The sequence below is a fragment of the Mesocricetus auratus genome, unplaced genomic scaffold (genome assembly GCF_017639785.1).
Source record: "Mesocricetus auratus isolate SY011 unplaced genomic scaffold, BCM_Maur_2.0 Super-Scaffold_100010, whole genome shotgun sequence".
Classification (NCBI taxonomy): domain Eukaryota; kingdom Metazoa; phylum Chordata; class Mammalia; order Rodentia; family Cricetidae; genus Mesocricetus; species Mesocricetus auratus.
Genome location: NW_024429194.1, coordinates 50098543 through 50114955, shown reverse-complemented (window position 1 = coordinate 50114955; position 16413 = coordinate 50098543). Strand labels below are relative to the sequence as shown.

Sequence of the window (16413 nt, the reverse complement as noted above, 5' to 3'; positions counted from 1 at the left end):
CAATACAGCACGTGCCTCTAGGAACACTTTAGCTCCTTTGTGGGTGCCATGTTTGAAGAGAAAGTGCTATCCTTCCGACATGGCTGCTTCTTGAGAGTGAATGGGACACGGTCACACGGGTAGGTGACACAGTCACTCACTGCAGAACTGTGCTGTGTGCCGTAGGAGGCTGCAGCTTCTCTCAGACCACAGCCTGTCTCCATCCGCTCATCCTGCCTTCCCTTTGGTGTCCTGAATACGACAAGGATCGTACTAGTGTGGAGATGGCTGCTTTCTCCCCTAAAAAGGACAATGAAATTCGTAAAATACGTTCAAAATATTACCTCAAATTAACCAATTTCAAATAAAGGAAGCACCGCCCATCCTCGCTTTGGCTGTCCTCAAACTGTTAGGAAGAATGGTAGTTACTCTAACGTGTTTCTGCCTGAAAATGTGCTCACCTCCTGGGAGTGCACAGTTTACTCTCTATTGTCACAAAAGAGAATAATTGTACTTTATCGCCTTGCTTTTCTTCAGGATAAATGGGTATCTGAGCTCTGTAGCTCCACCCTGTTTAACCCAAATGAACAGCATGGGAAGGTGGATCTCCTGGGACTCAAAGCAGGCCTGAGATGTTTAACTAAAGCTAACTGTTCATCCATTTACTCCCTTCCAGGAGAGACAAAGGTGGAGCCACCATGAAGTTTATTTCCCTAGTGTTCACTGAAATGCAATAGATAGCAGGGCTAAGAAAGGGAATTGCCTCTAAGATCTGTTTGCTACAGTTTCAACTTGAACTCTCTTCCTTAGCTTACTGCCAGCACCTTGCCCTGGTGCCATCATGACCCAAAGTTGGAGATTGATGGCCTGAACTTCACTGAGCCAACACTAACCGTTTCCCAAGGAAATCGGGGGTTATTTATTAAAGGCAAATGAATACCTTATTTTAAGCAGCTGTCTCCGATGCCTCTGGGGGATTTCTATAAGACACAGACAATAGGAGAAAGCCCAAGAAGCAAGTAGAAAGCAAGGAGATAGGATCAACCCAGAATAACTGAAAAGAGGCTGAGAACAACGCAGCCCTTTGATTGATAAGGTGATTTAAAAATTAAAGGAGAGGAGTCTATCTGTGAGCTGAATGCCAGCTTCAGAGATTGATGGATGGCACGAGGCTTCTTTTCTTATTTCAGATAAAGATGTGTTTTCCTTTAGAAAGAATCTTTATAAGACAATTGCTTGACTAAAAGTGTGTGTGTGTGTGTGTGTGTGTGTGTGTGTGTGTGTGTGTACTCTACTCATGTGAGAGAGGGGGTGAGGGAAAGGAAGGAAGGAAGGGAAGGAGAGAGACAGAGAGAAAGAGGGAGGGAGGGAGAGAGAGAGAGACAGAGAGAGAGAGAGAGAGAGAGAGAGAGAGAGAGAGAGAGAGAGAGAGAGAGAGAGAGAGAGAGAGAGAGAGAGAGAGAGCACTATAGCATTTCAGGGCTGCACAGTTCAGCAAAGCCTCTGTACTTTCTCTAGCTGGTGAATAGATAAGGCACTCTGCAAACATTTCTCCTGGATGAAGCTTCACTTTCAATTGTGTCCATGCACTGTGTGGTAGCCAGCATGATTAAGGAAAAAGTGATTGTGTGAACCTCCAAATCCATCTGTCATGTCAATGGCATTTTGAAGAGCCTCTCTGAAAAATTAGCCTCCTCCTTCCCCCAAATTGTGTTTTCCCATCCTTGAGACAATAGTAAAAGCTGGGAGAGGAGGGAACAAAGGGGACAAAGAATTCAATAAAAGAGAGATCCTGAGCAAATGAAATATTGTTTCTCTTTCTGTCTCGCTCTTTTCCTCTCCAATCTGCCGGAGCCTTAACTGCTTGTCTGCTGTGCCAGGAGACAGAACTCTTTCTAAAATTTGCCCACCAAGGCTGAAGTCTCTCAAGCATGGGGTTGTCTAGTGTGATAATATGGGCCACAGGAAGCTAAACCCAACAAAAACATGACAGGAGAAATATGAAAGGTTATGTTAGTTCCTACATCTTTTCAATTTTTCAAATGCATTGCTTAATTAAATATTTGTATAGACTCAGGACATCAGATTTTTGAAAATTCTCTGTGTTTACATTGTATTTACCTAGGCTTATGTGCATGTATCTAGGGAAGAAATCCATAGCAATAATTGGAGTTTAAAAAGGTGTTTACCACCCATAAAGCAAAAACTGTATCACTATGGCATTTATTTACTATTATTGTGTGTGTTGCAATTATAGAGGACACATTTTCTGTTACAGACATTAGGGGTTGGAAGACAAATTTGGTCCATGAAGTAGATACTTATACTTATTTGAACCCAGAACAGATAGATACACACACACACACACACACACACACACACACACACACATACCACATCAAAACATCATCATCAGGAGCAACAAAATGCCAGGACACCAGAAAGTAAATACTGAGTTAGAATACAAAAAGCAAAGGACAAAGGACAGAAGATTCATGGGATTTTTCGTTAGCTCACAACTGCAATTCAGGTAAAAATGAAATGTACAATATATGGATTTTTGTTGTTTTCTTTAATTATCTTTTTAAGATTTTTTTTCCTATTCTTTTCTTGTTTCATATGTATGAAAGAACAGATGCAAGTATTTGGACAAATCAACTCATTATAAGAGTTTTCAGTTGCTATTAGATTTGAAGAAAATTAATTAGCCTGGAAAATTACAGAATAGCCAATATTTCAGGTCAAGGACTTTTGGTGGAAAGAACTATTGGCAGAGCTTGCCAGAAAGAGGCTAACTTTTCAGTAATTGAAATTTTCAATCTTCGTGTATTCTTCTTAACCTGAATATTTTCTCAAGATTTATAAAACAATGTTAAGAGCATCCTTCAGAATGGTAAATGTTAGCTACAATGAATATGAAAGCTGCAGAGGAGCACGAAGCTACCCCAAGCAGAGATTAAAGGGGGAGTAGCTCTCTTCCTCACAGACTCTTGTATGTCCCAGTAGATAGGTGTGCTGAACCTTTAATCCCACCCTCCATGATCAAAACCCTCTAGCAGTAGAAATGGACTAGCACTTCTATAACTTGTAAAAAGCATCCATCTCAAATCTAACCTTGTATTTGATTTAAAACACAAAGGAAGACAAACGTATGCCACTCTTGCTGCTTCTTGTCATCGTTGTTTTGAAAGTGTTAGTAGGGGCAATTAGTCAAAAACTCAGACTAGCCAGGAAGGTGAAAGATAGCTTCCCATATACCATCTTAAACATATCCAATCTTAAGTTGTACATACAAAATTGTGGGTTCAATAAATGAGTTCGGCAAAGTTCAGGAAAATGATACTTTTTTTTACAATAGTAATGAACACCCAAAACTGATCAGAAAACAGGCTCATTTATAATAAAGAATAAAACATGAAGGATTACAGCTAACAAGGACAGTACCAGACCATCTCCTAAAACCACAATAAGATGTAACTACACAGAAATGTAGCCATGTTGGTGAATTAGAAGACATAGTGTTCATAGACTGTCAGTGATCCCCAAAGTAATCTTTAGATTCTATACTGTCCCTATTATAAATCCCAGCTGAGATTTGGGGTTTTCTTTCTGTTCTTTTTAGCTACAATTGGCAAGCAAACACAATAACAAAAAAATAGAAATGAAAGGGGCCCGGAATAAGCAAACAACCGTGGCAGAAAAGAAAAAGGTTGGAAGACAAACATTTCTCTTTCAAACTTGACATAAGGCTACATTCTTCAAAATAGTGTGACATTCACATAAAGATAAGCAAATCAGCCAATGTAATACAATTGAAAATTCAAAAATAAACTTATTTTTTTGCTAAGTGTGCCAAGACAATTTTGTGTGAATTGTCTTTTCAATGAAAAGTAGTTGGAAAGCTGATTATTCACACACAAAGAAATGAAGTCCATACCTTATGTCAAAACTAACCTAGAATATATCATAGGCCCACATGTAAGTGCTAAAATGCTCAGAGCTATAAACCTCTTAGAAGAAAACCAGATGAAAGTGTTCATAACCTTGGATAGGCAATGGCTTCTGAGATATGACAACATAAGAACTGGGCATGTAGCTCAGTTGGTAGAGTGCTTGCCTGGTGTGCACAAGGCCCTGGGATCAATCCCAGCAGCACCAGCACTTAGGAAGCAGAGGCACACGAATCATTAGCTCAAGGTCATCATTGGCTATGTAGTGAATTCAAGAGCAACCAAAAATTGCAGACCTGGTCACAAAGGAAGTGGGAGGACAGGGACGGAGGGAGGGAGGGATGGCTCAGCTATTAAGACCACTGACTGCTCTTCCAGGATCCCAATTTGATTCCCAACATTGACATGGCAGCTCACAAGCATCAGGCAACTCCAGCCCCAGGTGATCTGATGCCTTCTTCTGGTCTCCATGGACGCCAAGATCACATTTGCTCCTCATGCATACATGCAGGCAAAACAGCCATACAGATAAAATACAAATAAACACATTCATCAAGAAAAGGAAAGGAGAGAAGGAAGGAAGAAAAGAAAAGCACATAACAAAGAAAACCACATGAGAGTCTGGGAGACGGTATATTTCAGGGCAAACACAAGGGCTTGTCTTATGTCTCCAGAACCCATGTTTAACAACCACAGCACTGGGGGTGCATGGATTCCTGAAGCTCATTAGCCAGCCAACCTAGCCAAATCGGTGAGGCTCCAGTTCAGCAAGAGATTTTCTCAAAGCATAATGGCAGAGCGCAATCAAGGAAAGACATTTGCCATCAATGTTGAGCCTCCATACGCATATCCGTAGATGTGTAGTCACACACACTAACAGGAGCACAACACACACACACACACACACACACACACACACCACATACACCACATACACATCTCAACAGCATCATTGGGGAAATAGAAAGAAAGAAGACAAACAGTAACCAATATTGTTTTTTTTAAAATAGGGCAACTGGACCAGTCATAGATTGTTGGGAGCATACAATGGCAAATTCATTCTGACTCATGTGGATAACACATAACCCAGCAATTCCACTAGTCAAATACCTACAAAACACAAAAACGTAAACAAGTTTGTAGCATGCTTTGTAGTAGCCAAAGACTGGAATCTACACAAAAGCCCATGAGATAATAGAAGATTAATCAGTGTGCTCTGTATCCATGCCATGGGTTACTATTTGACCAGAAAAAATAAGTTAAAATGTACCATGTAACAAAATCAATGTGCCTTAAAAACATGCTATGCAAAATAAATCTGCCCCCAAAGACCCCTTGTTATGTGATTCTGTTTCTATGAATGCCAGAATAGGCGAGTCCATAGAGACAGAAAGAGATTGGTGGGCCAGGGTGCTGGGGGAAGAAGAAATGTTGCATGAATACAGACAGATAGAGGATTTGTTTTGGGGGTGATAAAATTGTTCTGAAATTGATTGCCTTGACTACATAACTCTGTGACTATACTAAATTCTATATTTAAAAAAATTAAAGAGTCAAAAAAGTTTTCATGTACTCTAACTATACTACAGCATATTATAGATCTATTTATACCTATATATTATAATAATTGTATAGATGATATTATAAGTAACTATATACTATGATACAGTATAGTATCTATACTATAACCTACTTGCAGGTGTGGAGGTTTTTATTTAATTAATGAGTAAATGTGTCAGCCATGAAAGACAATGTGCTAATCAGAAGTCACTTGATATCTACAGTAGGTCATATTATTCATTCTAATTCTTCATTTCCTTGAGCAACAAAGTATAATAAGATCAGAATATATAAAATTGGTACTTTGAGTTTTGTAAAAATAAGTGGTCAAATACTGTCAATTCTATGTTGTTTAGCCTAATACCTAATCCCTTTTGCAATGTGACTTTGCAATGCTCTCCCAGAGAGCCCACTGATATTGGCCTTGACTATGTGGCCTGGATTTGGTATGTAGAGATTTAGAACATGTTTGAGAGCAGAGGCTTTACATATGCTTGTGTGGTTTGATTTGTATACTAACTTTCAGTGTAAGAACACGACTTGGGTAGTCACCAGTCCAAGGAAGATGAAAGCAGGGGTACAGTTGACACACGAAACTATGCTGACCCAATAGAGAGGCAGCCTACACCGGAGCATTACCTACACCAACTGCATCTCCCTGACAGACTGGTAAGTATAAAGGTAACAGTTTTTATTGTGCACTGTTGAAGTTTAAAAACAGTTTGTTGGAAAGTGTCACCATGCTCATAGCTGACTAATGTATCATCTACACTGAGAAAGAGGTAGAAAGAGTCTGCTTAGCACTACTCAAAGGAAATGGGTACAGTTAAACAGGCTATAATAGATAAATTTCCTAGACCCTGGGAGGAGGAGATAAAGATAGGGGGAGTGACGCTGTGATGATGGATAGCCCACACAGTAGATAGTACCTTGAAGATAGGCCTTGGGTGCTTGATTAAATATCATACTAAAGGGGAAAACTGACAAGTTTCAATTTCTAGAATTTTACAATTCTGACCAAGGTCTATGTTGCAATCAGGATTTTAATCTGAATTCTCATAAAATAGATGGCATATCAAGGGGAAAAGTTTGATTACAAGCAAGGACATATGTTAGTTATGACTGGAATGTGCTGAGAAGCAAACATTTGCATTCAATATTGCTTTCATTTACTTTGAATTTTATGCTAAGCATTTTTTCACTTGTGCAAAATCCTAAAGTTGAGGAAAGCCTTTCAGAAGTGAAACAACGATTAATTGAAGTTGCTGGAAAACACAGAATCAAAGGTTTGTACATTTATTTATGTCGACAATTTCAAAGCAAATTGCCATTACATCTTACCAACTGTCATCTACTTGTCTCCTTTCATATCCTGGGTTAAACTATGACACTAATATCCTCCTCTTTCCCTAATCACAGCAGTAGCTGTAGTGTTTAAGTACCCAGCATGTACCAGGACTTCTCAAGGCACTTTTGAAAAACAAATTTGTCTGCTTTGCTACTTCATTTTTTAAAATAATTTTTGAGAATTTCAAACATGAATGTTTGACTTATGTAACTTCCACCCTCCTCTTTCCCTACCAAATCCCCTCACACCCCCACAACTCCTTCCCAAATTCATGATCTCTTCTTCAATTACTCTTGTTACATACAAATAGCCTGCTGCGTCCATTTCCCATCGTTCATGTGTGTGTGTTTGTGGCCGACTACCTGGGGTTTGATAACCTGTGGGGGTCTCTTCCATGGAGAAGATTGATTCCCCCCTTTTTCCAGGACTGTTCATTATCTGTGGCTCTTATCTAGGGGAGAGGGCCTTGTGAGACTTTCCCCCATCCATATGGCATGCCAACTGGTATTGTCATCAAGTCTTGTTTGGGTAACCATATTGTTGAGATTTCATGGATGCAGATTTGTGCCGTGTGTAGAAGACATTATATCACTAAAGACGTCCTGGTATTCTGGCTCTTACAATGGGTTAGCCCCCCTCTTCTGAGATACCTCCTGGGCCTTAAGTGTAGGAGTTATGTTGTAGATGTAACAACTGGTGCTAGGCACCCCACAGTTAGTTGTTTTTTCTGCATTTTGACTAGTTGTGATTTCTGTAGTGGTCACCATCCACTGTAAAATAGAAGATTCTTTGATTAAGAGAGAGAGCTAGACTTCTTTGTGGGCATAAGGGTTAGTATTTAGATTCAGTTATAAATTATACCGGATTACTCTTTTGATTTTTCAAAACCTTTATTCTATGTGAACAAGTATTTTGCCTGCATGCACGTATGTGTACCATGTGTGTGTCTGGTGTCTGTGGAGGTCAGAAGATGGCAACAGATGGTTGTAAGCTGCCATGTGGATGCTAGGAACCAAATCTAGATCCTCAGGAAGAATAAGTACTCTAACCATTGAGCCATCTCTGCAGCTCCAGAGATTATCTTTTTAATTAGTATATATTATTATAGAACATTATGTTTTTATGTTGACATTTTCATACACGTGTGTTCCATCATTTGACCACCACTCTTATTCCCCTCATTCATAAGCTTTCTTCCCCTCCCCCTCACCTCCTCATTTTCTCCTGTTCATCCCTTTCTACTTTAATGTTACAAGGCACTTTTCAATCCAATTCCACAGTAACAACGACAGGTATTTTAACCTCATGTTACAAGAAAGATCAAGTAACTTTACCAATTACATAGTTAGCAAAAGGCTGTGGTGTGGCTTTTCCTGGGGAAACATAAAGAAACAGATACTCACTGCGGGTAGAGAGGACACTGTTAGGAAAGGAAAGGAACAAAAACAGATTCTGTCTGCATCCAGCTTGGCCTCCCAACTTTCTTAGGATCACTTGCAGGAGCATGGGTGACTCTAAGGAAACTATACTATTGGAAGATTCTATCCCTAGCTTGGCCAACTCCTAAAAATCTGTACCGTCAAAGAGTCCATTTCCCAAGTCAAGTGTCTTATAGAAATTCTGTGGAGAAGGAAAGCCTCATGGGGTTCTTGAGAGCTTTGTGAACCTTGAGCACCTCTGTCCTTCCTCAAGGGAAGTTATTAGTCAAGTCTTGTGAATCTTGTGAGTGAATCATCACAGCTGCTCTGCTTCAAGACGGCCAGGACCCTGGCCAGACAGAGGCAATGGTTGCAATGAGCTTCACCTCTTCCTCTCTCTCTTGCCCCCACTCCCGCCTTCTACCATGTTCCATGCAGTAATTTTCTTCCATTTATAACTGAGTATTAGGCTGAGGACACTTATTCCCAAGATTCAAGCAGTTATGAAGTCGGTGCAGTAACTTCCACCTGCTCTAAAATGAAGTTTCCTTCGTTACAGCTGACAATAGTCATCAGCGAGGAAAACCAAAGACATTTAGAAAGCCATTTGACAAGCATATCATATCTACATAGTAAACAACAGCAGTAGCTTTCCTGTTAGTTTCCATGATCGCCTCAGATAACAAGTTTCTGTAGCAGTTTACAGTTCTGAACACGGGTTTCCTCCTGTGGAACAAGCTGTAAAACCACATGGAAACTAGCTGGTTGCCGCTAGCTCACCAGTATGTGCATGTTGCATGTTGCCCACCATGCTGATGGCATCACCGTCAGAGTGTGCAGCAGATCAGGAGCACTGGCAACAGTTCTCCCCGAGCGAGCGTTCAGCATCACAAACGCTAATGGTCTCAACTTGGTTTCTCTGTGCTTTGCAACAACAGCATGCAATGTCTTCACTAATAGGACCTTGCCATCTCATTGTGGTTTGCAATCAATAGCAGTGGCAGTAGCCTATATATCAGGAGTGGACACGCAGGAGCCTTCCTGGCAATACCTTATGGGTAGATAGCCCAGCCCAGCATTGAGATTTTCATCCAACCACTGTATGGCTCTGGGAATACCCCCTTTCACTCACACAGGTATCTGTGTTAAACGTTCCAATTGTTGCTTTTTTTATCCTTCCAGATGCTTTTCCACAAATCTCTAAAACACTCAGAGATTAGCATTATGCTTTCCTTGTAATGAAAAATGCTTTTTTCTTTTTCATTTCTTCCTTCCTTCTTTCCTTCCTTCCTTTCTTTTTTTTTTTTTTTTTACAGAAGGTAGGCAGGATAACAAAAAAGGTGTTAGGCCACCTTTTCATGACAAATAATAACATTGCAAAGGTGACTTGCTGAAGTGCTCTGAAGACCCACTGTTGCCTATCCCAAGCAAGAATGAATTGATCTGGAGACTCAGCAAAAGGGGATCCAAAACAAATAACTAAACAAACAATAACAAAAACAAACAAATAAATATGAACAAAAATACTAACGATATCCAATAAAGAATGAAAAGATCCAACCACCTAAGTGTGTGTGTGTGTGTGTGTGTATGTGTTGTGTGTATGTATGTGTGTGTTGTGTGTGTGTGGTTTTATTCTTTTTTGAAGTAGCTACATAGCTGAAGCTGTTCTTGAACTTCTGAGCCTCGGGCATCTATCTCCAAAGTGCTGGGATTACAGGAATGTGACATTATGCCCAGTTATCGGGTTCCATCACTTGTCAGAAGAACACAGGGTGGCACAGAGAGGTGATACCATCTCTCCAAGCCCTCTCTAGTCCACAGTCATTCTCCATGAGCCATTGTACGCGCCACCAACACACCTGGCTATGGAAATAGCTTCGGTCTGGGTGCAGAATCTCTCGGCTATATAGGCCACTGTTTGCCCAGCCACCCGTGGCTGCTACTGCACTTGTACCTTCAGGTAAAATCTTCCCAGTGTGTCCCAGCAGTACATGTACCTCATCGTATTTTCTTGTAGGGGAGAAGTGCACACAGCATGCTCTCCAGGGAGGTAATTGCTCACTCCAAGAGCAAGATTAATCTTTGCCTGCGCTCTCTGTCTCCACATCCACCCATTGCTGGCATTGTCCCAGGTGCTTTGTAGGGTTGCTACGAATTAGTGTGTGTTTGGTGCCAGCTTCCCCAAAGCCTGAGTGTGCCACACACTCACCTACAGGTGACCTTGATTATTGCATTAGGGGAGCAGCTGGGATAGTTCTCTTCCACACATCTTCTAGTGCAGGCAGCAGGGTAGAGCTCACCTGCACCTCCAGTCGTGCCTGTAGTGCGGGTTTGCTCAGGTTTGAAAGCCTACAAGTTCACAGTGCGGCATTTGGATTCTCGTCCATTCTTTTCCCTAGGAGCTCTGACTTGACGGGAGTCTTGTCACATTTGCTTTCAAGTGACCCTGACAGGCTTTTTGTGTGCCTTGACTCTTTCTCACCTCTGCTTGATTGCTTTAGCACTTAAAAAACCCAATTTACATGCCAGCCTAGCTCATGCAGATCCCGGAAGGCCTCTCCCGCCTCATTTTCTTCCTCTTCACTCTCCACTTCTTCCATGGGTTTTATACTTCTGGGTTCCAGGGACGAGTTTTTAGCACAGACCTAGTTTATATCCTCTTGTCTTGTCACATGCTCCCGCACACATGGCAGCTGTAGGAAACGACAAGCCAGCACCTCCATCTCATTCCCCTTTTATCCGTTTCCTCCCAAGTCAGAGGCAAGCATGGAGGATACCACCTCCTGTCCTTCTCACATCCTGCTTCCTCCCTCACATGAGTGAGTTCCTGATGGGCAAGCAGCTAGGCCTCAGGTGCATGTCTTATCACACAAGGCAAAGGCCGAGTCTCTGTCAGCGCAGCACTGTTCAACTTCTGCTTCATACTTTCAACGATAGCTGTGTGTTCTCTGGTCCTTTGTCCACTTCTGGGTGTCCCTGTAGTCACTTGGCAGACTCCATTCATGAAGGAGGTACACCACACCATACACACCACACCACATGAGAGAGAAGACCACACTGGTGTTTCCCCCACACGTATGCTGCAACCTGACCCCACCACTACCCCTGAAAGACATTCCCCATCCTGCCACGCAGTAAACTTCATCGTCATTGCACAAATGGAAAAGCTAAGGTCCTAAGAGCATTGAATCACATTACACACCCTACTATGTGTTAAACAAATGGATTAAATCTAAACCTATAGAGGGTTAGCCATGTACCTCTAGATGTAGTCGTAAACTGCTGTAGAAAAATCAAATAAGAGCATATGTGATAACTCATTCAATATCTGTCTCCTAAATGTTTTTTTGTTAAGCTGCATGTGTTTAGAATGTTTTCAATTAGCTAAGAAAATGAAAAGAAAGGGTACAAATTATAAAATGTATATTCTTACCAAAAACAACTTAAGAAATAAGTGTCTGGGACTGGGGACATGGTTCAGTGGGTGAAGTGTCTTCCACACAAGCCTGAGGGCCTGAATTCACATCCCCAGAACTTCCCTAAAGAGAGGATGTGGTATACAGGTCTGCAATCCCATGGTTCTGCAGTGAGATAGGAGGTTGAGACAGGAAAACACCCAAAAGCCCTCCATCCAGATGTCTTGATACACCCTGTGGCAAACAAGTGACCTGATCTCAAACAAAGGGGGAGGTGGGGACCAACACCCCAGGCTGCCCTCTGACCTCCAGGCACATCCAAGGATACATGAGTACCCATACTCACACATGAATACACACACACACAAATGTTAATTAAAGATTAGAAAGAAGGTGCAACATTTTAAAACACAGAGCCAAACGAAAGGTTTGTCAGAAGGAGCTGGGGCTGGGAGCATCCCTGTTTACTGTATTGCTCTTCAGGGTGGCTACTGCTGACACATGACACTCTCTGGGAAAATAAGAAGCCTCGGTTGCATCAGGTAATTGCAACAAGCAGAAACCAGATAGGATATGCACATGGAGGCTTCCAGAAGCAGCAATGATTAAATCACCGATGATGAACAAGTCAAGAGGATAATCCCTCAGCAAACTGGATCACCGCATAATCCAGAAGTACTAAGAAGGAAAGCACAGGAAGACCGGAGGGACAGCCTGCAGGTGAGACAAGACCTTCTGCATGAAGTGTGCCAACCCAAGGTCTCCCTAAGACCTTTACCAAGTCAAACAGTGGCTCAGAAGGCTTGGCAGTGGATGGAACTGGGTGCCTGTGCAGGGTCACACACGAAAGCCCTTTGGGCCTTTGTTGTAGATTTTTATCTCACCTGTCAGAACTTTCTATTTATGCTTCCTCCTTTTCTTTTGCAAAGAGAGGAAAGTCATCATGGACAGTCGATAAAAAGTAAAACGAGGAGCTACATTTACATAGTCATTCAGTGACTGTCACGTACTATGATGCCTATGGAGTACAACTACGTGTGTCTCTAATTTGAATAAAAATGCATTCTTTTGGTTTCATGTCATATATAATATCTCTACAAGCTCATCTACATAGCCCGCTATAATGCATACTTCCCCACAATGATAGTCATCACCTAATCAGTCCTCCACAAGCTAATCAGCTCAAATGCTGTCACAAGTGCCAGAATGTAAGCAATTATCCTTAATTCAACTTCCCAAGCATAGAGGTGAAAGATCAGACTTAACCGAAGGGGCTTATCAGGAACTCATGAATTGATAATCATGATTAATGGGAAATCACATGCAAACCTTGTTTTAATTTACCTGGTCATGTCACTTGTGTTACAGAGAGATGTGAACTTCCAGCTAGAGCAAACAAAGAATGTCCAGATTATCAGCACCAGGATAAGAAGTACTCATTCAGTACTTCCAGATTAACCATAAATGGCAGAAACCAGCATGACCAAGTGAGGATTAGAGCTTTGCAAACAGCCCGGCCTAGACTCCGGTAAAGAGAGGTGATTACTTGGTCATGGCATCGGCAGTCATTGCTAACAAGTGTTGGAGGAAGGCTTATGTGGAATGAGACAAATTGAACATCCTGTGTCTGAAGAGCTGTAGATGTCTACAGTGTGCTACTTTTGACAAATGGTCCTTGAAAAATAACTGCATCTAAATTTATGTTCCCCCAAGTAATAAGAGGCCCTGAATACTGATCTGAAAGGTATCATTTATTGAAACAATATTTATTGAGCAAATATTATATACTAGACTCTATGCCAAGTAGTGATGATAAAAACAACATGTAAAGAAGCCCCATCCTTGAGAAACTCGCAGTCCAGGGGGAAGACACTACAAGACAGGCACCATGGAGGGATACTTAGAAAATTGCTCGCTTTCATCTTGGTGGGTTCTTGCTGTTTTGTTTTGTTTTGTTTTTTGCTGTTTTGCTACAATGAGTTAACCTGGGAAGAATAAAATATGTACTAGCACAACGCTGGTATTAAGTCTCTGCAATGATTGGAGTATTTCTGAACATACAGGGATAGAAACATCTTTTTATGTTCTGAGATGGGGCAAAGACGGTGAGAGATTAAACCACCACTGGAGGAAGTGGAGCTGGTGCTGGGATTAAAGTGAGATCCCAGTCAAAGCCAGGATGATAGCTTCAACAAAAGTGATTGTGGGAGTTAGGTTGCGAGACCCGGGGGGGGGGCACTAATCACCCATATTAAGGAATGGCTGGGAGGGAGCCGGAAACTGAAGTAGTGTGGCTAGAGGCTCCATCATCAGTCCATGGAGAGAAACCTCTGTAAGGCACATCTCTGAAGCTACCCCTCACACCTCTGACACGGTGGTAACAGAGACAATAGGGATTTGTGTTGAATTCAAGACTGTGCCTATCTGTCCAAGAGTCACTCTGGCACAGAAATCTTGTGCATGGCTGTGCATGTTTTGGAATTCCACACACACATCTGGGATTTGTGGGGAGCAAATACTGCCAGGTGTCACATGAGTTGCCTACCAGTTCTGCAGCCAGCATAAAGAAACGTAGAGGTGTTGGGCCTGGTTAGGGAGGGTGATAACTGGAATGCACCCACTTCATAAGGAGCAACTACTGTTCAGATCCACCCAGTCAAAGTCAGGCAGAGACGCTGGGAGATTACAGTAAGATTTTTAATACTGGCAACTGATTCAAAATTTAAAACATGAGGGTCAAATAACATCCATCTTCTGTATTGATCTACAAACGGGTATCTGTAATTCTAGGCTAAGAAAATAAATTTTAAAATTAGGTAAGCTGTGGAAAGTGGGTAAAGAAGTTGGATTTTGACATGAAATTGGGGGAGCGGGTATGATGCCTGGTATGATACGAGACATCAGTGACAGTAGAAACAATAAAACACCAGCATTGTGAACTTGTTTGTCTACTTGTTATTCAACTGATATTTATTGGATACTTCCTGTATAGAAATGGTTCCTACATTAAAAAACACTTAGTACAATAGTAAGACACTTGAAGGATTTAAAAAAATTATCAGGAAAAAAATCAAACTGTAAAGGAGACGGCCTACCACAGGAAGACAGCACATACAAACACCCAGAACTGACTGTGGTAAGGTGTACCTGCACAGGCAGGAAGTGTGGATGTCCCAAAGACAGAGTTCATGGGGGGAGGCATCAGCAAAGGCTGCCAGGGGACAGAACCCCTAAGCCCCAAGCAGAAGTGCCAAGAAGATTTTGTACCAATCCTAACAGCAGAGGAAAATCCATCAAGAATTTTAATCAAGGGTCCCATGATGACATCTCAGTACTTACCTGAGGTTGGCATGTGAAGCATGGTGTTAGAGCTAAGAATGAGACAGTGGCATGGTTCAGGTGAGAAGGAAGAAAGCTGATTTAAGAGGCATTTGGGCCATGAAGGAAGACCAAATGTAACTGGTAAGACATGCGGGATAAAGGAGCTAGCATTTAAAGATAGCCTTTGCTGAGTTCTGCTCAACTGACTGAGCAAAGGATAGTACCATTCTCGGAGAAAGTAAATTATGATTCGAAAGAACAAATCTGGTTTAGGATTTAGCACAAAATTCTGTTTTGCTTCAGAATACTAAATTCATGGTGCAAAAGAAAGGATATCCAAGTATCAACCTCTGGCAGGTAACTGGTGTATGGGCTATAGTCTAAAGGGAAAGCCCTGGACTGGAGATTTAGTTATTAATGCCATCAACCAGTTGCTGATGGTAGGGCACACTGTTCACTGAATGTAGAGGAAGAAATGAAAACAATCCAGAAAAGACCCCATAGGATTGCCTCTACTTAATGACTAAGTAGAAAAAGGAAGATTGGGAGCCTGTGTGAGAAGCAGTAGCAGCAGAAGAAAGAGAAGCATCAGAGGACAAAGCTGGAGGGCATGAAAAAAATGTTCTGAACAATGAGCAAAGAAACAACTAAAAAATGTCTTTAAGAGTTTACAATGTGTAGGACACTGGGGCAAGAAAAATGTCCTTGAAGAAACAGAAATAGAAAATGTGAACAAGTTTTCCAAGTGTGGCTGTGAATAGGAAGAGTGAGTTAGCAGGAGTGTTAGCCAACAGGGACATGGAATTAAGACAAAGAGAGAGAGAGTTTGTGTGTGTGTGTGTGTGTGTGTGTGTGTGTGTGTGTGTGTGTGTGTGTAGACTCAACTATATCTAGATATGAATGTGAAGAGGAACCTATCTACAAAGCATATCAAAAATAAAAAAAATAAAAAGTTAGAATAACAGATGTAGTGAGCCCTGGAAAGCATCAAAAGCATAAAGGACACTCCGTTCACTTCAACACACACACACACACACACACACAGACACAGACACACACACACACAAGCACGTGGGTGCCCTTTAGTATACACACAGGCTACTATGTAAGAGACATTACGGCAGTGTAAAAGGACTTCAGTGTCATATCTGGTTATTTTGTTGTTGTTTTTTAGTTTTTCTGTTTTTAAATAAAAAACAAAGTTATCCCTTCAAAGCAAGAGAAAGAGAGAAGAAGATGGGAGCTGGTAACTGGAGGAGACTGGGCAAAGTCGGAAAGTTGTCAAAAGCACCTTAGCAGCAGGGAAAGCTCATGTAAGCTGCATCCCTAGAGGTCCCTGTATGGCTTGCCAGCATGCTCAGAGAGCATTCTCTTCATATAAACCGTTAGTGTTTGTATAACCTTGGAAACGGGACTCA

At 41.5% G+C, this 16413-nt stretch overlaps 1 long non-coding RNA gene across 1 annotated transcript; it reads left to right on the top strand.

Moving 5' to 3' along the window:
- The first annotated feature begins 6021 nt into the window (after nt 1-6021).
- Nucleotides 6022-14613, top strand: LOC121142638. Its single transcript, XR_005879667.1, has 3 exons — nt 6022-6158; nt 12158-12394; nt 13043-14613. It is a non-coding gene; the product is annotated as an uncharacterized LOC121142638 (long non-coding RNA).
- The last annotated feature ends 1800 nt before the right edge of the window (nt 14614-16413 follow it).